We start from the raw sequence: 24,811 nt of genomic DNA on the forward strand, positions 1-24,811 counted from the left end.
TTTCAATAATACTGGTACTGTTTGGACTCAGACAACTCATAGAGATGGACTAAATACATTTTGCATAGAGATGAGCATGAGTCTTTTGGGGCCGAAGCCCAGAATATAACAATTTATGTCAAGGTCCTCCTAACAACTTCTGTGCTCATAGGTTGTGCTTGAAGATGGTGATTGGATTATTGTGATTTAACCAACTTGCTCTTAGGAGACAGGATAAAGTCAGAAGAAGTGGGTCACTGAGAGCATGTTCTACATGTCTCTCTTCCACATTCCTCCAGAGATCTTGTTAACTGCTTGTCATGCCATGAGCCTCCTCTGCTATGCCACTCTGCCTTGGAACCAACTGACCATAGGGCCAAAACTCCTACAAACTAAACCAAAATAGATCTTTTCTCCTTTAAATTGGGGCATGAAGTACATAGAATTGAAAAAAGTAACTAAGACATGGTCATCTTTACTTCGGGAAAAAGTCAGAAGTCACATGATGCTAGATCCATGGGAATAAAGTAGATAAGGACTTACCATCATATTTTTATGAGCCTGCTTTTTTCTTTTTTCTTTTTACTATATTGGTATAATTTAAATATACATAATGATAACTCCCATCACTGGGAATTTGTATCTGTATATGGTATATGTTTCTTCTTTTTTTCCTGTTTCCCTCCCTTTCTTTCAGTTCCTCATCCCCTCTTTATTTGCAAAAGACTTCTATCCATTTTTTCTTTTATTATTTTTTCTCATCCCTTCTTTTGTTTCCCTCCATTTGCTCCCCTTCTCATTTGAACATTTTGTTCCCATTTCCCAATATCTCTTATATTTTGATCCCTATTTATGCATTCAGTTTCTCACACCAGAAACCATATGATATTTAGTCATGTGTATCTGATTTATTTCACTGAAGAATATGGTCTCAAGTTTCATCCATTTACCTAGAAATGTCTTTAGCTTATCCTTCTCTATGGCAGAGTGGTTTTCCATTGTGTGGAAAAAAACACATCTTGTTTTATTCATTCACTGGTTGATGAACATTTGGGCTGTTTCCATTTAACTGTTACATACTATGCTGCTACAAACATGGGTATGCATATATCACTGTGATACCAGTATTATGCTTCTAATTCTTTCAGGAAGATACACAGAAGGGGAATAACTGGGTCAAATGAGACCTGCAATCCTAGGTTTTTGAGAAATCTCCACACTGAGTTCCACAGTGGTTGGAAAAGTCTGCACGCCACCAGCAGTGGAAAAGGATTTACTTATACCTACAGCCCGATCAGCATTTGTTGATTTCTTGATAATAGCCAGATATTCTGGAGATGGAATCTCAACATTGTTTTATGTTGCATTTCTTGAATGACCAGTGAAGTTCAACATTTTTTAATACATTTATTTGCCATTTCTACTCCTTTATCTGACAAGTATCTATTCTTTTCAAATGCCTATTTTTGGATTGAGTCTTTAAATTGGGAGGTTGGGGTTTTTTTGTTTTTTTAGTTCTGTATATATTCTAGACATAGTCTTTTGTCTGAGGAACAACTGGCAAAAAGAAACTATGGGTTTTCTTTTCACTCTGTTGGTGGTTTCTCTTGTGCAAAAGCCTTGTAATAAGATGAGATCCCAGTTGTTGATTCTTTGTGCTAGTTCCTGTGCAGTCAGGGTTTTATTCACAATGGCTTGCCTAGGCCAGTATCTTCAAGAGTTTTGCCTATTCTACCTTCCAGCAAATTTGCTGTTTCTGTTTTAATGTTTTAACATTAACATCTTTGATCCATTTCTATTTTAGGTTAGTGCATGATGAAGATATGAGTCTAGTTTTAATCTTTGGCATATGGAAAGCCAGTTTTTCCAGAACCATTTACCAAAGAGGCTATCTTCCTTCCAGTGATGGAACTTTTCAAAGATAAGTTGAGTGAGTATGTCTGGAGCTTTCTGCATCTTCTAATCTGTTCCGTTTATCGTTGGATCTGTTTGGCTTGTTTTGTTTTGTTTTGCCAGCACCATGCTGTTTTTACCACAATAGCTTTGTTGTAGGATTATTTCAAGTCATTATTACAAGTAATACCCACTGCCTTGCCTTTTGTGTTCAGAATTCCTTTTGCTATTCTAGTTCTCTTCTAATTACAAATGAACTTTATGATTGTTTTCGCTAACTTTGTTAAGATATGCTATTAGAATTTTGATCAGGCTTGCAATAAATCTGTATAACAATTTTGGGAGCATGACTGTTGTCACTATATTAGTTCTTCTTATCCAAGAACAACAGATATCTTTCCATATTCTGATATCCTCTCTTGTCTCCTTTGTCAGAATACTGTAGTCTTTGACTTCCTTCATCAAATTGATTCCTATAGATTTCATTTTTGGATGCTGTTGTGAAAGACTTTTTTTTTCTAATTTCTCTCTAAGTGAGTCTGTTATTTTTGTACAGAATAGCTATTGATTATTTTATTGCTGACTTTGTATCCAGTGAGACTACCAAATTGGGTTATTAAATCCAGAAACTCTTTGGTAATATTTTTGAGGTCTTCTATGTAGAGTGTCATGTCATCTGCAAATAATAGTAACTTAATTTCTTCCTTTCCTATCCTTATTCCTTTTATTTCTTTCTCTTGTCTAATTGTTTTGGTTAGTGTTTCCAGAACTGTATTGAATAAGAGTGGTGACAGTGGAGATACTTGTCTTGTTCCTTATTTTAGAGTGAAAACTTTCAGTTTTTGTCCATTTAGTATGATGTTAGTTGGTTTAGTAGTTTGATTTGTCATTGATGGCTTTTATCAGATTAAAACAAAAATCATCTATTCAAATTTTCTGCAGGACTTTTATCATGAATGAGTGTTGGACTTAGTCAAATGTTCTTTCTGCATTCATTTTGTTTTTGTCCTTAGCTCTGTAGATACAGTGTATTACATTTATTGATTTGTATATGTTGAAACATCCTTGCATCCCTGGTATGAATTCTACTTGGTCGTGATGCATAATCTCCTTAATGACTTGCTGCCTTCTGTTTGCCAGTATCTTATTGAAGATTTTTACATCTGTCATTAGTAATATTGGCCTTTGGTTCTCTTTTTTGGTTGTATCCTTCTCTGGTTCTGGTATCAAGGTAAGTCTTGTTACCAGGAATAAATGTGGGAGTATTGCTTTCATATTTGATTTCATCAAAGAGTTTGAAAAGTAGCAGCATTGGGTCTTCTCTAAATGTATTATAGAATTCAGCAGTGAATGCATCAGGCCTGGGCTTTGCTTTGTTTGGGGGTTTTTAAACATATCTTCAATTATCATTGACTGATATTGGGTCATTTAAAATTTTCATATCTTCTTGATTCAGGTCAAGCAATTTGTATGTGTCTACGAATCTGTCTATTTCTCCTGTTTTCTATCTTATTAGAACGCAGGTTTTTGAAGTAGGTATTGATGATCTTCTGAATTTCTGAAGAATCTATTGTCATTTTACAGTTTTCATTCCTAATGGCAAGGATTTGAGGCTTTTTTCTCCTTTTTTCGGCTAAGGGTTTGCCAATTTTATTTAATCTTTCAATGAATATTTGATTCTTTGATTCTTTATATTGTTTTATTAACCTGCATAGCATTAATTTCTGCTCAGATCTTTATTTCTTCCCTCAAATGAGCTTTTGGGCTTGACTTGCTCTTCCTTTTCTAGAAATTTGAGGCCCAACAAAAGGTTGTTTATTTGAGTTCACTATGTTTTTCTGATATGAGAATTCACCACTGTAAATTTCCTTATAGGTCTGCTTTCATTGTGTCCCATAAGTTCTGGTATGTTGTACTGGCATTTTGGTTTAACTATCAAAACTGTCTGATTTCTTTCATTTCATCTGTGACCCCACTGGCTGTTCAGGAGGGCATTATTTAATTTTCATGTGTTTATGAAGTTAGTGTGATTTCTTTTATCATTTCTTTCCAGTTACATTGCACAGTGATCTGATAATATGCATAGCATAACTTCAATCCCTTGACATTTACTTAAGCATGTTCTATAGCTAGTATATGGTGTATTTTGGAGAGTCTCTCATGTGCACCTGAGAAGAATGTGTATTCTGATATTGTAGGGCAAAACACTGTAGACATCTGCTAAGTCCATTTATTTAAAAGTTTGGTTCAATCTCATTGTTGATTTTTTTTTGTCTAGCAGATCTATTTGTGAGAGTGGGACATTAAGGTCTGCTCTTGTAATTGTGTTAGTACTTATTTGATTTTTCATGTCCATTACTATTTGGTTTGTGTACTTGAGTACACTGATATTTGGTGTGTATGTGTTTATGACTGTTATCTCTTCCTCTTGGATTATTCCCTTTACAAGGATATAGTGACCTTCCTTGTCTCTCTTATTCAGTCTTAGCTTGAAATTCACTTTGTCTGCAAGTAAGATATCCTGGCTTTCTTCCAGGTTTCTTTCACATAGAGCATTGTTTTTCGTCTTTTGACTTTCAGTCTACAAATTTCTTTATTAATTAAATGTATTTCTCATATGCAGCATATTGTTGGATTGCTTTCTTGATCCATTCTTCCTGTCTATTTCTTTTGATTGGTGAATGGAGACCACTAACATTGATGGCTATAACTGATACATATTGACTTACCCTTGTCGTTATTTCCTATTGCTGGTTCCTTTTCTTCCCCCTCTGTTTAACTGTTTGCCTTGCCGGGTAGATTCATCCTGTTGGGGTTCATGGAGTTGTATCTTTGTTATCTCTTGAATATACTTCAGAACATTTTGGAGTGCTGACTTTGTTGCCATAAATTTCCTCATATGTTCTCTGTCATAGAAGTATCTTATTTCTCCATCAGTTCTCATAGATAGTTTTGCAATGTACTTCAGTCTGGGTTAGAGGTTTTTCCCTTTTTTCAGACTTAAAATACTTCACTCCAAGCTCTCCTTGACTTGAGAGTTTATGTTGAGAAGTCTGCTGTGATTCTGATGGGCTTTTCTTTATAGGTGATTCATTTCTTTTCTCTGATAGCTTTTAATATTCTGTGCTTTTGTTGAATTTCTGGAATCTTGACTATTATATGCCTTGGTTTAGAATTTTTGATCAATTTTTTAGCTAACTAGAGTTCTACATGACTCACTTATGAGTATGACACATTCATTTTCCCTGCTTGGGAAGTGTTTTGCCACTACTTCTATGCACAGATTTTTCTATGTCATTCGTGCTACTCCTGCTTTTTCATTGACTCCAGTCATTCTGTTGTTATTCTTCTTTGCATCATCTAGCAGATATTGGTTTGATTTTTTGGGCCCCTTGTTGTATTTAAGAAATTTCTTGCTTTCTTTATCCATTCTGCCAGTCTATTTCTTTTGATTGGTGAATGTAAACCACTATTCAGCAAGACCCTGTCTCAAAAAAAAATCAAGGAAAAACAACCTCTTCTTCAGGGGGCAGCCACACTGTCTTGCACTGCATTTTGCTGACATAGATGGTTGAATGGTGGCCTCCAAAAAAGATATTCTAACTCCAACCTTCTTTGGAAAAGGAGTTTTTGAAGATGTAAGTAACTAAAGGAACTTGAGCTGAGATAATCCTGGGTTATCTATTTGAACCCTAAACCCAGTGACATGTGTCATTATCAGAAACACAGGGATGAGAGAGGAGGAGAAGGCAGTGTACCATGGAGGCAGTAATTGGATAGATATGGTCACACGGTGCTAGAAATTAGAAGAAGCAAGGAATAGATTCTCTCTGAGAGTTTTTGAAGGACATATGGCCCTGGAAATACCTTGATTTTGGACTTTTGACTGCCAGAAGAACCATGAGAAAAATAAATTCCTATTGTTTTTTATTTTGATTTTTAAAGAGGATAAAACTAAACATAACAAAACAGATCATAAGATAACAATGTAAGAGACACAGATTTCAAAGCAAGACAACAACAACCAGAGATCTTCACTGTTTATCATATTGTCTCTTGTTTTCTTCCAAATAGTTGTCCAAATCTTCACATACATGAATTCATACAAAACAAAATAGTATAGAACTGATCAGAACAGGATGATGAAGGCATTTTAGGTCTTCAAGACCAGACAATAAGGAAGTGAACAATGGCTCCCATGTCTCTCATTCTCTTCAAAATAGCTCTCCATACCCTTCATGTCCAGACTAAAATTACTCTGAACAAAGAATAATAGTATTGCTGATTTCACATCATGCTGCTATGGAATCAGCACTGGGTACCTTAGTGTTTCTTTTTCTACAAAGTAGCTGTTCATTTCATCATGCATTATTTTATTGATTCTCATAAACTTTTTAGAAGTTCTACGCAGGCATGAGTCTCTACATGTATTCCTATCCTTTCTGTATTAGAGGGGAAAAAACAGAACAAACCAAGACAAAACAAAACAAATTCCTAGAAAAACATGAAACAAAAAAGACACATAAACAACAATAGCAGAGAGCCCAGAACACTGACAGTACAGGCCTTCAAAACAAGGTGGTGTGAGCATAACTAGGGTTGTTATTTTACATAATGATCTTCAAGAGTTCCTCACATCACAATTGTTCCAATTCTATGAAGGTTAACTATTTTGTTCCAAGAACTTACAGAGTTTGTAGCACAATCATCTTAGCTATCCTAAGTGTGTTTATATAATTTTAGACATTTTTTTTTCTTTTCCCTTCCTTTTTTTCCCTCATTTTCCCTGAAATATTATTTTCCCCATTAAGCAGATTCTTATCCTTTCACTGTAATTATTGAGATTTTGTATCTTATGTACTCTTACCATTTCTTACAATAAGGAGACAATATAGTATTTACACATGTGAGTTTGATTTATTTCACTTATGAGTATGGTCTCAAGTTGTATCCATTTACTTATAAATATCTCAATGTGATCAGTCTTTATAGCAGAGTAGTTTTCCATTGTATAAAAATACATCTTTTTTATCTGTTCCTCAGTTGATGGGCATTTAGGTTGTTTCCAAGATCTGGCTATCACAAATTGTACTGCTATAAACATGGGTATACATATATCACCGTGGTATGATGTGTTTAGTTCTTCTGGGAATATGCCCAGAGGTGGAATAGCTGGGTCAAATGGGACTTCCAATCCCAGCTTTTTGAGGAACCTCCAGACTACCCTCCAAAGTGGTTGTACCAGTCTGCACTCCCACCAATAGTGCAAGAAAGTTCCTTTTTCCCTACAGCCTCTCCAGCATTTGTTGTTGGTAGTTTTCTTTATCCTGGTCATTCCTTCTGGAGTGAGATGGAATCTCAGTGTGATTTTAATTTGCATTTCTCTAATGATCAATAATGCTGAACACTTTTTCATGTATTTATTTGCCATTTGTATTTCTTCATCTGAGAACAGTGTATTCATCTCAGGTGCCCATTTTTGGAATGGGTCTTTGAATTTTGGGGATCTGATTTTTTTTTTTAATTCTTTATATATTCTAGACAGAAGTCCTTTGTCTGAGGAACTGTTCACTAAGATTTTTTCCCAATTTGTGGATTTTCTTTTCACTATGTTGGAGATTTCTTTTGACATGCAAAAACTCTTTAACAGGACACGATCCCAGTTACTGATTCTGTGAAGTATTTCATATGCAGTTTGATTCTTGTTCATGAATTCTCTACCTACTCCTATGTCTTCGAGATTTCTACCAACTTTGTCTTCCAACAAATTGAGTGTTTCTATTTTAATATTTAGATCTTTTATCCATTTAGACTTTAGTTTAGTACATGGTGATAGGCATGGTCTAGTTTTAGTTTTCAGCATATAGAGAGCCAATTTTTCCAGCACCATTTATTGAAGAGACTATCTTTCTTCCAGTGGTAGTATTTGGCCCCTTTATCAAAGATAAGGTGGCTGACTGTGTTTGCAGTTGTAGTTGTATCTTCAAATCTCTTCCATTGATCTTCAGTACTTATTCCAGTACCGTGCTGATGCTATTACAGTAGCTTTGTAGTATAACTTCAAGTCAGGGATTGTGATGCCTCCTGCCTTGCCTTTGTTGATTAGAATTATCTTTGCTATTCTGGGTCTCTTCTTGCTCCAGATGAGTTTTAGGAGTGATAAGCACCTACATGGCATGAGTTCAATCCCCCATACCAAAAGAAAAAAGTCTTCTTCCTAAAAATGGAGGTGACTTATTTACAAATTCCTATTGTTTTAAAAATACCAGGTTGTAGTAATTTGTTACAGTAGCCATGTGATGATGGTGCTGCTTAGATCCATTAGCAGATCTCTTTCAAGGGCTGCATCTTTCTAACAGTAAATGATGAACGGTAAATACAGAGGTCACCGCAGGCATCTTGAAAAGGCTTATGTTCTTTCAGTTATCCCACTTTGCTACATGTATATGCACATTAAATTTCACACTTATATGGTGCTATTAGGGTTTAAATGTTAACTTTTCTAAAGAAACTTGGATGGATATGTTAAAAATAATCCTCCAAACCTCAAGATGCTGAATTTGTAAGAAAGATGTGTGGTGAATTCTTGTTAAATGGCTGATAAGAAGCAAGCACACTGTGCTTATATAGCAGATGTCTTGTAGGCATAAGATGTGTGCCATGCTACTGCTCCTGATCCCTTCTTACTGTTGAAGAACCAACAATCTAACTGCCTGTCTAGACTTTGCTTGATAAGAATTGAAGTTGGGGAGGGAACCAGGATAAATGCCAGACAAGAAATTTTAGAGAACATTGGAGAAATTATAATAGACAGGCAACTTGAAATAAATCAAAAATAGTTGATATACCTAAGTACTTCTGAGAAGCTCAGTGTATGACTGTATTTTGATGCAAGTATCTAAACACTTGATATTCATGTAGGTCAGCGGTACACAAACTTTTGCACACATCAGAATCACCTAAGAGGCTTTTGAAAACATATTGCTCAGCCTCAGCCTCAGAATTTCAAAGATAGAAGGTCTGGAGTAAACTCCTAAACTTTGCAGGTCTACAGAGCAACCCCTTGTGCTGACTGATGCTAAGATTCTAAGGAGCAGGGGCCTGCGAAACTTCAATTGTCAAGCAGAATCTAGACAGGCTTGTTGCTTCTTCAAGAGTAAGAAAGAATCAAGAACAGTAGCATGGCACATGTCTTATGCCCACGAGACATCTGCCATATAAGCTCAGTGTGCTTATTTCCTATCAGCCATTTAGCAAGAATTCACCACACATCTTTCTGACAATCATGATCTGTAACAATGTATAATTAAATCATCTGGCCTGTGTGCCTTGTTACAGAAGTGTGTGGTTGTTACAGATCATTCTTGTACCCTGAGAACAACATTCTGTGCTAAAGTCCTCTGTAAATTTTTCCACACTGGATAAGTGTATTTGATGGCAACTTTGTTACCAACAGAGACCCTCTTTGATACAAACCCAGAAACATATTTTTTAAGAAGGTACACCTGCTTGGTGCTCACTATGTACAGTAAATAAGCCATTAATGCTCCTTAAATTTGGCACCTAGGATGGCTTTTCCCTAAAGGTTGTAGAGGGAATCTCTAGCTCTCTAATAGGCCATTCTAATAGAGTACAAGATGGCCTTATGCACTAGAGGAAACTGATCCATGTGCACAGTGTTAACATTTTTCCTAGGTCATTGTTCTCATCTTCTCTCTCAAGTGGAAACCTCTCTCTGATTCCTCCCTAGCTTATTGAGGGGAAATGCTGATGAAAATACTTTAATGAAAAGCCATTTCTACAAGTATATGGTCTCATAGCTATTTCTAAGTGATCCATCAAATTTGGTTAAAATATTTAGTGCTACATAAACTATTCCCTTAATCTTATAAGTGGATTATTTCAAGCCAGTTTAAGTCACATGGTGGTGACATTTTTGAGAAAATGATTCCTGATCCTTGTTGAGGCAGAGTCTGATCCCTGAATTTCATTCTCTCCCAGACCTTGCTAATGATGAAAGACCTTGCATGATGAAAGAACAAAATATTGGGTCACAGCTGTAGGCAGTCATTGATGGCCAGTAAAGGAAAAGACCCCCTTGAGATGAGATAAGTACTAAGACCATAGTATTATTTTTGGGTATGTGCCCTTAGGGCTTCCAGCCTTGATGGATATGTATTCTAATTTAAAATATCACAGAGAAGAAAAAAATAGATGTTTCCATGGAGATATCTTCCCAAGGCCAGTTCTTCTGTCTCATTATCATATCTTATTTAAATAATTCCTGGAATCAGTTTAATCTTTTCAGTACATCTTTTATCTTCAGTGGCCGAGGATAGCATAACATCTAGTTATTTTTCTTTAAATAAATAGTGTAATTTTGCGGGCAGGTCCATTGATTTCCATATGTCTGCTTATGCTTATGATAGTTACAAATCTAATATCATGTGAAAATTTCATTAACGTTCACTTGCAGACCTCTAATGAAGAATTTTAAGTTGGCTGAGGCTAGCATTCCTTGAGGAATTGCGGTAGACACCTGCCTGAGGCTGGACCCAGCACTGGTTGTTACAACGTATGCTAATTATAGTTCAGGGCATTCTAAGTGAGAATGACTAGACTTTCTGTAAGACACCTTGTACCAGAAATAGAGAGCAACTTTCCAAGAGCATTGATTTAACACATGATCTTACAAAAGTGATCTCTTTGTTATCCTCTGTCCATCTCAGAAAAGCTAACACCTTTCCCCCAAATCTGAGGTTTATTTGTGGTCCTGACATTGCTTTGTCTCATTCAGCAACTGCTGTATGACACAGTTCACTGATGCTCCCCATGTCTACCCAAGAGCCCCTTTAGTTCAGGCTGCATATTAGTACCATGCTGGCAGCAAAAGGAATGCACTCTTCTATTATCTCCTTTTTTAAATAATAAGTTGATGGCATACAGTGGAAATTCATGGGTCCTTAAACAATTTTAAAACCTAATTAACCCTCAGAAACCTAGTTCACTGGAATGCATTGCTCTGGGCAAGTTGAATTTTCTTCCTCACCGCATCACAGCTTGTATTTTCTTTGCATCTGTTTGTTAAGATGTGTTTTTTTTAGAATTTCATTGCCGTAGTTTATGAATACACATCTCTTTAGTTTCTTAGTTATATAAATAATTTTTAAACTTTCAGTATCTCAACCATAATTATATCAGCTAGCTTTTTATTGAAATTGGGAGTATAAAGCTAAACCTTCAAGAAGAGGAAAGCAATGCCATTTTGTATGCTTAATTTTCATAAAAGGGCAGACAGCAAAATTATATAAGCTTCAGTCTCCATGAAGTCTGTATCTGCCCCGATGAGAATATTGTGAAATCTGAATTTTAATAAAAGCTTTTTTTTCAGAGTTTGTTTTTGTACCTGAAATGGCTATTTTAAATGGGAGTGTTGAGAGTGTTGATAGTCATTGGATACAAGTGCATGCTGACAACAATATTCATGTCAGTAAGAATGACAATGACAAGCACCCTGGAAAAGGCAGAGTCACATAGCATTCTATCAGCTCAGATGCAACTGTCAGTGTCTTCACCAAGGAGACAAGTAATGTGTTAATCAGCTGCCCTGAACAATAAAGTTTCATCAATAGCTTCCCACATCCAACCTGCACATTTGCCAAGGTCAAGGAAAGGAATGCCAGGGTGCCATTCTGCTTTCTCTACCGAGTAAAACCTGCTCAGAGGACTCTCTTCCTCTCAATCTGCAGCTCCGGCCTCCTGGGCACTATACAACAGCTCAGCCAGGAACAGAGAACACAAGATATTCAGTCAGCTCCAGTTGGCGGGTAGCTGTGAGCAGGTCCATGTTCTTGCTCATCAGTGTTCTGACCAGTCTGCTCTGGGCTGCTATGCTGTTCTGGGATGGCCTGAGTCTGAGTCTGTGCCCCAACAGGAATTTAACCCATTTAAACAGCAAACTCTCCAGAGAGCATGGAGCACAATTATTACAACCATGGGAGTAAGAGTGAGAAGCCAATCCTTATCTCCAGAAGTTTAAATTTCAGTTCAGGAAGGGCCTCTTGTCTTCAATTCTCTAATACCTCATTTCTTGGTACAGCTATCAGAGAAGAAAAAGGAGTGAAAACTGTGTGGATCCTAGAACTGGCAATGCATGGAGGTAACAATAATCACACAGTTAATGGCAATTACAAGAAGCCCCCACAGTTGTGTAGGTTCAAGAGATATTTTAGTGACAAGCTTTAGCATCTGACACTAATTATCTATGTCCTATCACGGCTACTTATTTAATTGAATGTGCCAGAGGAAAGTTTCCTCCTCTTTTGAGGCTCAGTATCTCATACATAAAATGCGGAGAATGCCATCTGCCCTACAGTTATAAAAAGGGCCTAATGTAGTGGATATCGATCTCATAGTAGACAGTCATTACATGGTGGGCATTGCCAGTTATGGATTTGGTCAGTTCATGGGTCAGTATTGTATTGTGCACCATGAAATATAACAATATGCAGGACACCCTTCATGGTACATGAAATCTCAAATACAGTATGACAAATGTTGAATCTTCCATTGGCGTCATAAAGACTTTAAATTCTGAAACTATGGAAACTGATCAGTATAGAAAAAATTCCATCCAAGAATATTTGCTACTCTTTTGCAGTATATTAACTCTCTGAATATTTGATAAATATTATCAGTAAGATGCACTGTAGTTAAAAATATTTGCCATAAAGCTATTTGGTTCCATGTTCAGTTTTTGGTTTTTTTGTTTGTTTGTTTGTTTGTTTTTGTGGACTATGCCAGGAAAGAGAAAGACAAACCCTAGAAGGTGAAGCCATCTGCCCAGGTAACTTAGGTGTGCCTGGCTCCCGATCACCCACTTGCTGCTTGTATAGCATACTGTGTACCTCCATTCTTTTCCTTCAGGGAGCCTCGAAGCAGGTTGAGAGAAATATATCAAACTTATCAAGGCAAAGCCCTTCTGTAAGATCCCTGTGCACAGCAGCCTCAGAGGTGTGCAGTTGATGAGGATTTCTAAAAATAATTCGAGGCACCAAATCTCAACATTCAACATGCAGCTATTTTTGTTTGTTTTAATTTGTAAACCTCAGTGTATGTAATTTCTTCTTTTTCTGTCTTATTGAATCTACTTGTATTGATTATAAACTTTGAGTGTTTAATTTTTCAATCACATTCGTCTCAGGTTTCAGAGTCAAGATTCATGCTGTTTTGTTTGACTGGCTCAACTTTATTCCTTCGTCTCTTTGTTTTTAATCCCATACAGCCAAAATTCATAGTGATATGAGCTCTAGTTTCCATTTGCTTTCAGGAAATTCAAAACAAGAGATCATTGTTTCCTAATGTTTAATAGTGCAGAATGTGCCAAAACATACATTTTATTATTGTTTTATTCTCATTCTCACAGTTTCTGTACTGTTTCACTTCATAGGTAGTAGTTTCAATAAAATAGTCATCATTTATGCTTGTATAACCAATTTGAAGAATTTAACTTACATGTTATATTTCAGTCAAAATCTGCAAATGCCCTTGGAATTAGCTGTTTGGAAAAAGAGTTGTGTAAGCTCCTAATTCATAGCACGCTCCATCACAATCCCTTTGATTTACTCATTTTAATTTCTATTCAGTTGTGTGAGGGGGGCCACATAGTTGATAACTATCTCCTGTAAACACCAGCATACAGCTTTAATTCTTTCTAAAATATTAACAAAACTACCACAGGGACACAAGTTATTTTATTTTTGGAAGAATCCTAGAGATTTGTGTTGGCCTCACTGACGCTCAGCTCTGCAGCATTTCAGTTAAGAGTCTTCAACAAGCACAGTGTCTCATGCATTCTCTTGCTCTGGAAATTCTGTTTGAACCAGGGCCATAAAGGGCCAACTACCAGATCCTGAAATGTCCTTCCTTATGTTTTAGGGTTCCTTTTAAAGCATTCATGACACAAAGATTTATTTACACCAGATGAGAACAATGTCCATGATATATTATCAGGTGAAAAATTGAAAGAGACAAGCTAGAAAATATAATGCAGATGGGTGATGAGGTGCAAAATATTGGGTCATTCAGCTAGATTCAACTCACAGGATAGGGGTGAGGTTTCAGTGACTTATGCACAAACACAAGGAATGGTGCCCGGCACACAGTAAGTGCTTAAAAATACACATATATAATTTTTCAGAAGGACAAGTTTTGGAAGAACATATCCATTCATCTAACAAATATTTACTTATTAAGTAAACTGTAACTAGCAGTTACCTCTAGGGTACTGGAATGAGAGAAGCAAGGGCAGGAGGGCTGAGATTCTGCTTTATAAACTCGAGTACTGTCTGAAATTTTGTGTGATCATGACAGATCTTGCTAGAGTGAGGTAAGAATGGACTATGAAGCCAGTCTACCAGCGGGATGTGCTGCATTCTTATACGCAGTCAGCGTGTAGCTCGGAGTGTCTTTTAATCAATGATGTATTCATTTCTTTAGGCTTCAGGTGGACGCCCTAACAATTCCTACTTCCTGTGGTTAATGTGAGAATTAAATGAGCCAATCTTTGCATGTCATCTAGAAAAACGCCTGACTCTTTGAAGGACAAGTTTATTGGCAGCAATAGTAGAGGAAACGGTGAGGTCGAACCTCAATGTTCTAAGGTCATCATGATGTTTGTCTTTAAAATCATGAAAAAGAAATTAGAAAGTCTGCCCCTAAAAGGACAATAGAAATCCAAATAAAATTGCGATATCTTGTTTTCATTTCCATAGTTTCCTATCCTTCCTACAATAACTTTTAATCTCTTAACCATGTAGGAAATTCTTGGCTGAGTATCCTGTCCAGTTTTTCATATTCCTCATGAGAGTTTTACACCTTGTATCCATTTTCCTCCTCCTCCATATTTCACTCTTTTCTTCATAGAATTTATTTAGATTGAGGAGATTTTGTGCTTGTGTGCTGTTGACAAAAAGGATATTTTTTAATTAGTGCATGTTTGCGATACAGGATAGTGATGTCCATTTTGGGGAGTTGGTATATACATGTGATATGCGTTGCTCATTTTCAGTCCCTTCATCCTCCTCCCTCTCCTCTTTCCTTATTCCCTTCCCTATCTCAAAAATCTACCTTCTAGTTTCCTATGATCTCTTCTTTATTATCACTTATGTATTCATATTTTAAGTTTCCCATGTGAGAAAAGCATGTGATAATTAACTTTCTGAGTTTGGCTTCTTTTGTTTAGTATGATGGTCTCAAGTTCCATCCATTTCTCCCACAGATGACATAGTTTTATTTTTTTTAAGACTGAATAACATTCCATTGTGTATATATACCATATTTCCTTTATCTATACACATTTGATGAACATTTAAGCTGTTTCCACAGATAAGCTACTGTGAGTTGTGCTGCTGCGATGTATGATGTCACTAATTCTATCAGAAATATACCTAGGAGAGGTACAAACTGGTCAAATAGAATTTATATTTTTAGTTCTTTGAAGAATTTCCACAGCAGTTGTACTAAATTATATTTCCACCAACACTGTAGAATGGTTCCATTATTCCCACATTCTCACCAGAATTTGTTCTTGTTCTTGTTGTTGTTGTTGTTGTTGTTGTTGTTGGTGGTGGTGGTGGTGGTGGTGGTGGTGTGTGTGTGTGTGTGTGTGTGTGTGTGTGTGTGTGCGTGTGTGTTGATGACCATTCTAACTGGAATAGGATGGAAGCTCAGTGTTGTTTGACTTAGTTTCCCTAATGGCTAGAGATGGTGAAAATTTTTTCATGTGCTTATTTGTACTTCTTTTTTTTTAGAGGTGTGTATTTGATTTTCCCATTATTCAGTTAGGTTAATTTTTTGTATTCTTTTTATGTGCTAGATATTGGTCTTCTATTTGAAGAGTAACTAGCAAAAACTTCCTCCTATTCTGCAGGTTTTTACTCTATTGAATGCTTTCTTTGTGGAGGCACACTTTTATTTTTTCTTATTTGCTTCTGTAAGAAAAATAGAATAATATCAATAAAACTACATGCATCAAATATCGATCCTCTAAACTCTTTATCTGCTGACGAGCCACTTTATTTCAGTTATAGGGGTTCTACTACAGATTTGGAAACAACCATGCAGTATTGCTGTTCTCAATGTTTTCACATGAATTTTGAAGCTTTCTAGAGATTTAGTAACTGACCTCAAACCTCACAGCTCATAAGTGGTGAACCAGGATTCAACCCAGATTCTCAACTATGACCCTCCACTCCCCTCCACGCCCCAGTTCCTGCAGATTTATCAATTATAAATATGCATCTTTCACAGTGAAGTCAGGAGCAGCAAAGAACTGCTGCAAAATTACTTCAGGTTAACTTCTGCTTAGTTGTCACAGGGACCTCTGGCTGCCTTGGATCCATCACCAGAGGAGATACCACATTGGAGAAGATGGTATGTTTGCTTGAAAGCTTTCTCTCTGCAGCAGCCCTGACTCCCATCCTGATAAGTGGGATGCTCCTCTCTCCTGCCTGTGCCTCCTCTCTGCCCTGAGACATGCAGTCTACCAAATTCTTTCAGTCCATCTAAATGCCACCATGGTTTTGAGAACATCCACACTGGTATACCAGCCTTCCAGACGCTACCTATGGGCCCTTGGCCCTGGCTCCCAGTCTCTGCCAGACACTGCCCTTCACCATATTTCCACTTGTGCCTTCCTGGCCCTTGTACTGTGGGTCTCCTGGCCGAAGTCTAACAACCTCATGAAGTAAGGACGCTTACTATAGGAAGAAAGAATTTGGCAAGCCACAGTTCTGGGTCTGCTGTTGGAAAGAAACTGTGCTTCCTCTCAGAGTTAATTGTTGGGTAACTGAAGACAGAGTCTTCCTGACTGTGGTGTTCTGGGGTTGGGGGGCACCCATTGAAATGCTTAGTGCTCTAAAAGGAACATGTGTGGGACACACTGGGAACACTGGCAAGTGAACTTTGCACACACTCCTCCCTCTACTTGGAATGCTGTGTTCTCCCTTTTCTTCCTAGCCTTCCTGGAGTCTTATTCCTGAAGAGTTATACAATATCCTTTTCTTTGCTGCCTCCCTGCCAACTCATGCAGAGCTGATTATCCATATTTCTGTTGCAATTATTTTATTTAGTTAATAGGATCACCAATCAATGGTTCCTTGAGAACCATGTACCCAGTCTAAGGCCTCCAGAAATGTTCAGTCATATTTACTATCTGAAACAATATCTGGAGAGTCAGCTGCATGAGTATGAGATACATCCTTTAGAAACTAGTGCCCAGAGAAGATAAATGAGAGCTGGTTCTTTAAGAGATTTAGCGTTTGCCCTATTAATCAGTATCAGGAAGTTTTCTGGAAAAAAAAATGCAACTTTTCTCTCTTATCTCTCTTTGTGCCAGGGCTTCTCAGCCTTGACTTCGTTGACATCTTGGGCCAGATATTTTTTTGTTGGGAGCTATCCTGGGCGTTAAAGGATGTTTAGCAGCACCCCTAGCATCAACACCCTAGATGCTAAGAATGCATTCTCTCCAAGTTATGACAGGAGAAATACTAGATCCAAACATTTCCAGGTATCCCCAGGGACCACTTTAGACTTAACAGCAGTTAGCTTTTGTTGGGCATGGAAAAGGGATTCTTAAAATCAACCTATCAGAGAAAATTATTAAATTGATCATACCATTTTTAAGAAACTATAGTACTAGGGGTCAGGCAGGCCGTACTGGGTACTCTACATGAATTCTACCTAATCCTCAAGTTTTATAATCCCTACTTTATAGACGAGGAAGCAGGATCAGAGTTCTCAGGGAATGCGCCCATGTGTGGAATCGGGTACCTTCCCTGATTCTAACTTGCTGTGGCAGCGCTGGCGGCACAGCTTGGTGCTCGCCGCCCACACTGCTTCTACTTTCTTTGCAAACTTACAGTTGCATATATACCTGTCTGAGTCGGGCGTGCAAATAGGCTGAAGTTTGAAAGAAAATCAGATGTGTGGATCATGTCCAGATATAAAAATAAACATTCTGATAAATGTGGGCCTTGACAATAATCCTAATGAGTATAACTTAAATTAATCACAAAAGTATAAATATTAGACCAAAAAAATATCTTCACCAGGTGTCCTTTCAGTACATAGGCTGACATATCAGAAATATTTAGTCTCCCCTAGGCAACTTTTAAGCAGAATTATTTTCACAAGTCTGTAAGCTCAACTGATGTTTTCAAGCCATTGTTCTCTATCTTAAATTGCAAAAGCACAGTATTGAAAGTAAATAATAACTATGGCTTCAGAATATTGAAAATAGTAAGTACCTTTAGACTGTGAAGGTTTTGATAAACAGAATCTAGCCACATGTTTTCCTTCTATATTTAGGAGATAATAACTTCAGGAATGGTGAAGGGGCCTCTTTGGGTAAAGGAGTCTTACAGACGCTTAAAACAATTGCTCATTCTGCATTTTACTTTATGCCATTTCTTTGCAAATTCTAATATCAAAAGGTATCAAGACTACAAAGTGCAAATGCAGAAAATCTTTAGTCCACTTTAAATTTTTGTTTTTAAGGTAAAACCATGTCATTTCAGCATCAACTGCCATGCTTACGCAGTACTAATGTAAGACTTTTTCCAAACTTATTACACTTCTGATGTCAAATCAAATAAGAACATATGAAAGGCAATAACCAGAGAGATAACATGTTATATCAGTTCTTTGAAAACAAGCTTTCTCTTTTCTAAGTGGAATTTTATTCCACTTTTAACATTCAGAAATTTTTTTTTCACAAGAGCAATTTGCACCAAATTAGGTAACATCTTTTCTCCTTGCATTCTGAAATGGACACCAAGAGCTCAGTTCACAAGTTTGGTTCCCTTTAAAGACGCATTTAATTGCAAAGCTTTGTTGACCCTGTTTGATGTCTTTCACAGACTTCATGACTGAACTAGGCAAAATTCCTGGTCCCTGCCGGGGGAACCCGCGGCTTTGGTTTCTTCTACAGAGCTGGTTCTTCGAATCTGCTTTGCCACCTAGTGAACAGATTTGGTATTTCCACTCGCCAGACCTAATAACATTGGGAAAAGTTACATTAGCTGTTGAATACTCTAATGAATTGTGACAGAAAACAGACATTCTTGTCAGAGACTCAAAACAAGCCATCAAAAATTATGCATCCTGGATTCCTAATAGGGAAGAAACACTAAGTAGTCTTTACAAAAAGACATGGTTTCTCACTGCAAAAAAATTTTTTCATTATAAGAAAAAGAATAATTATTAGAAGTAGAATTAGTTTAGACTTCTAGGGAAAAACAAATAATTTACATGTTTTCAGCAGTTAAACAGGTTTACAAATTTAAAGTGCTGGATCCTTCTTCCAGTATCATTACTGCCAGTATGGCTTAGACTAAGCCTTAGAGAAACTCAAGCGAGTTTTTCTCCTTGGAAGTCTTTATGTTGGTCTTTCAGGCTCTCCAAGCACTTTTACACATACAGAATCCTCATAAAATTCCCAATTTGAAAGAGTTGTCTATGTTTCACAGATGTATAACACCAGGATATAAAGGACTTGCTTTCCTAACTAGGAAATAAAAGATAAAGTACCCGTAACTTTCAGTTTCCTCTAAATGCAGTCTATCTAAGTGATTTCTTTTTCACATTTTCTATTTCACCCATTATCATTTTATTTTGGTGCTAGAGGTGGAACCTAGAGCCTTGTGCATGCTAAGAAGCACTCTACTGAGCTACATCCCTAGCTGCAAACTTTTCCCTTAAATATTAAAATTTTACGATGTTCCCTACAGCTGTTTTCAAACACTCCTGACCATGAAATATATTGTATGTATAGTGATCCTATACTATACTATCCTATAGTGATCCTATATTTATATAGAGATGGCTATGTAAAACCAAAGTTCAGTGGAACAATATTTATTGTCATTAAGTAGTTGATATTCTGATCTATCCCATTCAATTTATATTCTTTTTCTAAAATTGCCATATTGACTTGCACATTTTAAACTTAGGGGATCAATTCTGCATGTACACCAAAATGTGAGGGAGAGAAAATGGTCAAATGATCTGGGAAAAACACACTCAGAGATGAAATTAAGAACCAGCTTTTACATTTTTTATGTGCATATACATATTCATATATATACCCAGCTGTAGCTAACCCACACCTCAGTGTCATCCTGCCTCCAAGGCACTCAACTTCCCACTGGCTGGTTCATGCTAAGGGTTGTACTTCTTGCCTACATGTTCTTGTGCCCCCAGACACTCCAGTATCAAGGCCTTCAGTACCTAATAAGCCTCGTGACAGGGAAGAAGAGTCATGCGGCTTCTCTGCCCTGATCACATCCCTTACCCCTGTTCGTACTGCCTTCCTGGGACTCCTGCATAGGATGACTTAGGAAGTCTAAGGTTAGCACTAACCAAATAAAAAGGAGTTATGGTGTTGGCAGAGGTGATCCAGACTACCAAGGGGAAATTGAACCATTACTCCACAATGCAGAAAGGAAAAATATCCTTGCAGTGCAGGCTATCCCTTAGGGCTCCCCCTAACATGCACTGTTATTATGTCAATGGGAAACTACAAGAACAAATCCAAGCAGGATGACAAGTGGCCCAGAACCTTGGGAAATGAAGGTATAAGTTGATCCACCAGGAAAAAAGTCAAGACCTACTGAGATGCTTGCTTGAAGGCCAAGGGAATACAGAATGAGTAATAGAAGAAGGTAATTATAAATACCAGCCACAATCCTGCAGCCATGAGGATTGTAATTGTTCTTTACTATTTTATTAATGTGCTTCCTTTGTAACATAATGTTGATAGAACTAGTGTTGGTTCTTATGTGTTTTTAAGTCTGTGTTATAATGTTTAAATTATGAAATGTTAGGAATACACATTACCCAAAGAAAACCTTGCCTTTACTCTAGGGAGGGAATCAGTGTGTTTCTATTCCTACACAGGATACTTGTACCATGTCAGGAACGATTATGCACTTGTTTTTGTATCTGGATACTAAGAATGGTTTAACACATTCCCACCAGCTTGAACTACCAATGGCACATGCAAGACCACCAGCAGCACACACATGACCCCAACAGTACATGCATGAGACAGTCATGCATGTTCCACCAGTGACTCAAGCCACCCAGAAATGGGAACACATGAATTTCACCCCTGTCATGAACATTAAGGAAATGTGTCTGGTTTCAATCTGACAAGGGGTGAATTATTAGAGTTAACTTTAATGTCAGTTTGAGTAAGAAACACTCAGCAAATGGGTTTAGCATGTTTCTGGATGTGTCTGAAAGATCAACCTTCTGAAGAGAGAAGAACCATCCCTGGTGTGTGTCGCACCAACCAACATGCTTGTAGACTAAATGAAATAAGAAGGAAGTCGCACTCTGTTTCTTCAAAGAAGTCTACACCATTGCCTTTGGCCATCTGTCTACAGGCTCCCAGCACGGATTCTTCAGCCTTGCAACACACTCTAGTCTTCCAGCACATTCCAGCACATTCGAGTCTTCCAGCCTAAGCCTTCCTTAGGCTTCCTCATAAGAACTCAGGTGGGACTCTGAAAGAGCTCCCGATCTTTGACTTTTGACTGAATCCTCCAGATTTCCAGTACACAGCCTGCCCTTTTGCACTCTTCCACACTTGTCTCTGCAGGCAGCCATAATAAGCAGAGCTAACTGATACCAGACCCCATGCCACATAATAAATAACAAATTTAGCAGTTTCCTACTCAGGGTCTCCCAAACCTGAAATCAAAGGGCTGTTGACCAGGCTGAGCTCCCCTGGGGGCAGGATTACAGAAGAATCTATTTGCAAGAGCTTTCAATTTGGATGGTCTACCCTCATGACTCTGAGTAGCTATCACCTCCTCCAAACACCAGCCAAGAAGGGCATAAAACACATACTTGTGGGTCTTGTGTCACCAGTGTTGTCAGACCTTTTTTCCTGTGAATTTTGCCCACTTAAAAGCCACAGCAGATAGAGTGCAGATTCCAAATCCATTCTCGACATGAAAGCCATCTTCCTTTTTAAATCTTTTCCACTCCCCTGACTTCAGGAATGAATGGTGATTTTTTTTCTTTACCAGCACCTCAATCCTAATCATTTTACACCCATATACTACTGCTAATCTGTGAATTGCTCGTGGATTTCTCTTTTTGTGATAATGTTAAATCTGTAAGTACATAAGCTAAATATTGCCTTTAGTATACAAGTTATATATTATTTTTAATGTATTTCACTATTGTCTAAATTATATAACATTAGAGTCATCAACTCCAAATTGCTTTCTTACTCAACAGTGTATTTTTAAAACTTTTCAAGTTAATACTTACAAATCATGCCAATTACTTTTACCTTTAACATAGTATTCCTTTTTATGTATCAAATTTTAATTCATTCCAAAATTGGTATTCCTTTAGATTTCTTAATTTTTGTCTTAACAACTGCTTCAGTGAACTTCTTTTTCCACATCTTCTTTCATTCAATAATTTTAGAAGTTAAATTAATTTTGTAGAAGCTAAATTTGTTCTTCTTTAATACAATAATTTTTAGAAGTTAAATTTGGTTTTGGTGTACACTTTCTCAGTGTCAATATTGCCAAATCCCTTTTTAGCAGTTGTTGTCAGTTTATTTAGACAAATGAATGGGGCAAGGGGAAATCCTTATTTACCTAGAGTTGAGGCCAGTACACTATTCATTGACACTCAGTCTTATATGTTTGCATTGTTTAAAGACCTTTATCTTTAACATTCTTCTGTCTGTGGAGTATTTAAAGTCAACTTTTAAAGCAAAATCTGAGATGAGATAGGTTTCTTTCTTCCTAGGCATCTGCAGAAACAACTCAACTCTGAGAACATGAGAAGCTGGCATTGGCAAACAGAAGGCCACATATTCATTAATATTGTGGAATATTAGCCTGCCACACTGTAATGCATTACACCCTCCCCAGGCCGCTTGGCGTAGGTGGTAGTTATGGTAGCTTGTAAATAAAAAGTATGGTCCCAGAATCAACAGGCAACTTGCAGGTCTCTACACTTTTTGGGCTAAGCCAGAACTCAAACCCTAATCAGCCAGCTTTTAAAGACTGTGATTTTTCAAATATGCTTTTCTGCTCTCTAGTGAAATATTATTTCTGTGATAAGAGTGTTCAGTTTATTAATAGAACTACTATCAATGTATCTCACTGTATCATGGCATCATATAAGTGCCTGGAAATTCCTAGGCATTTCTCTCCTCCCAGTTTCAAGTCATCAAGTGTTGTGATAATATGCTTCACTCACCATTTCTACTACCCATCCAAAAAAGTTTTATTGTCCTCGATGTCGTGTTCGTGTATCAGATTAATTTATTTCTGTATATCTGGTTATTAGAAGAAAACATAACTGTTGACATTGAGAGTGCTATGATTATTAACTCTGAACTTACTATCTATTGACTTATTAACTATTGTCCTTTGTGTATTGTATCCCATGAAGAAACAAGTGACTACATTAGTGGTTGTTATCAATTAATGGCTGTTTTGTAGCTTTAATTTTTGTTCTCTGCTCATAATCAACATTCATTGCATGGTGGACAAACTCTGAAACATCTTTAAAGATGAGAAAAAGCACACCACTGAGACTTTCAAAAAGGTATTACATATTAAATTAATGTCGAATTATGAGATTAATTATGGTCACTGGTGTATATGTCAAAGAATGCAAGTCCAAGGTCACATCCAATAGTCTGTGACTCAAAGGTTTTCTAGTGACTAGTCAGGAAGCTGCTGGATTCTACTCAGGGCAAAACAGGTACTTAATAAATCACATAGAGAGCTAGACAAACCTGTCAATATCTTTCTCTGTTTCAGTGCCTTTGATTTTCTATATTTAAACAGTATTGTGCTCTACAGATTCATGTGATAAAATAGACTAAAAAAAAAAGAATTTACCTTTGGGCTGATTTCCAAGATTTTTACTTACGTTCTTCAATAACATTGGTCAACTGAATAAAGTCAGTTGCTATTGGATTTGTAAAAACATTATGCGACTAGTCACAGGGAGCAATTTAAATTGCTTAAATAACTTGGTACTTCTTAAAATATTTTATTCATGTCCATTTCTCAAGGGAATATCTCACAGAGGGCAGCAATGATAACTTATTGAGTTCCACAGTGCAGAGTGTAACAGCCTAAAGCCACCATATTAGTTTTGTGGTTCTGCAAGCATATGCATTGATAATGACAAAATATGTCAATTGGGACCCTTTTAATTGCAGATGGCAGAAACCTATCTCAGCCGGTCCAGGCAGCAAAGGCAGTTTATCAGTGCACATAAGCAGCAAGATCAAAAAAGCCACTATATGGATTTAGAAATAGCTAACTCTAGTTTTCAAAAGACTCATTGTAATGTCTTGTTTTCCACATTCCCTACCGTCTTTATTCCGATTTCTTTCCTCTGTATTTGCTAGCTTCTCAGGTTTTCCATGCAATCTGCAATAGGGTGAACAGCACCCAACAGCCCCAGATAGGAAGAATTTCTTTCTCATCAGCATCCATACCATATCCTGAGTTTGATCCTGCTGTGTCATCTCCAAGTAATTACTGTGATCAGGGCTCAGGACCACATAATGAATTCCTATCCCAAAACATGTGGTGTAGATGACAGATTACTTCTGAAAAAATGACAAACATACATACATTAAGACATCCACTGACAAGAATAAAAGAGATGAAAGAAGACAAATGAGTGAAGCATTGGGTTATTGGGCAGTGCATTTATTGATAATAAAATCAGCATGTCCTAAGACATGTGAACTGATCACTGTCCCATAGAACGTGAGAGCAAAGACTTGGAAAGTGTTTAAATAGCTAAGCATTTTTTTTAAATATTGTAGAAATCCATATAAGATTCAGAGGAACTCAGGTGGGGTGTCAAGAAGAGGTCTGTA

The 24,811-nt window shown here is 37.1% G+C and overlaps 1 protein-coding gene and 1 long non-coding RNA gene across 4 annotated transcripts in view; one reads left to right on the top strand and one right to left on the bottom strand.

The window, feature by feature from the left end:
* Chrm3 (cholinergic receptor muscarinic 3) overlaps window positions 1–24,811 on the top strand; it is a 448,118-nt gene that overhangs the window by 414,287 nt on the left and 9,020 nt on the right. The gene's annotated exons all lie outside the window — the stretch shown is intronic.
* The window catches only part of LOC134478541 (uncharacterized), a 38,016-nt gene continuing 28,617 nt past the window's right edge, over window positions 15,413–24,811 (bottom strand). The window contains exon 5 of the long non-coding RNA XR_010051250.1: window positions 15,413–18,925. This is a non-coding gene — a long non-coding RNA (uncharacterized LOC134478541). The remainder of the gene's footprint in view (window positions 18,926–24,811) is intronic.

The sequence above is a fragment of the Cavia porcellus genome, unplaced genomic scaffold (assembly GCF_034190915.1).
Source record: "Cavia porcellus strain 051 isolate PalLab524CR breed Dunkin Hartley unplaced genomic scaffold, mCavPor4.1 scaffold_13, whole genome shotgun sequence".
NCBI lineage: Eukaryota > Metazoa > Chordata > Mammalia > Rodentia > Caviidae > Cavia > Cavia porcellus.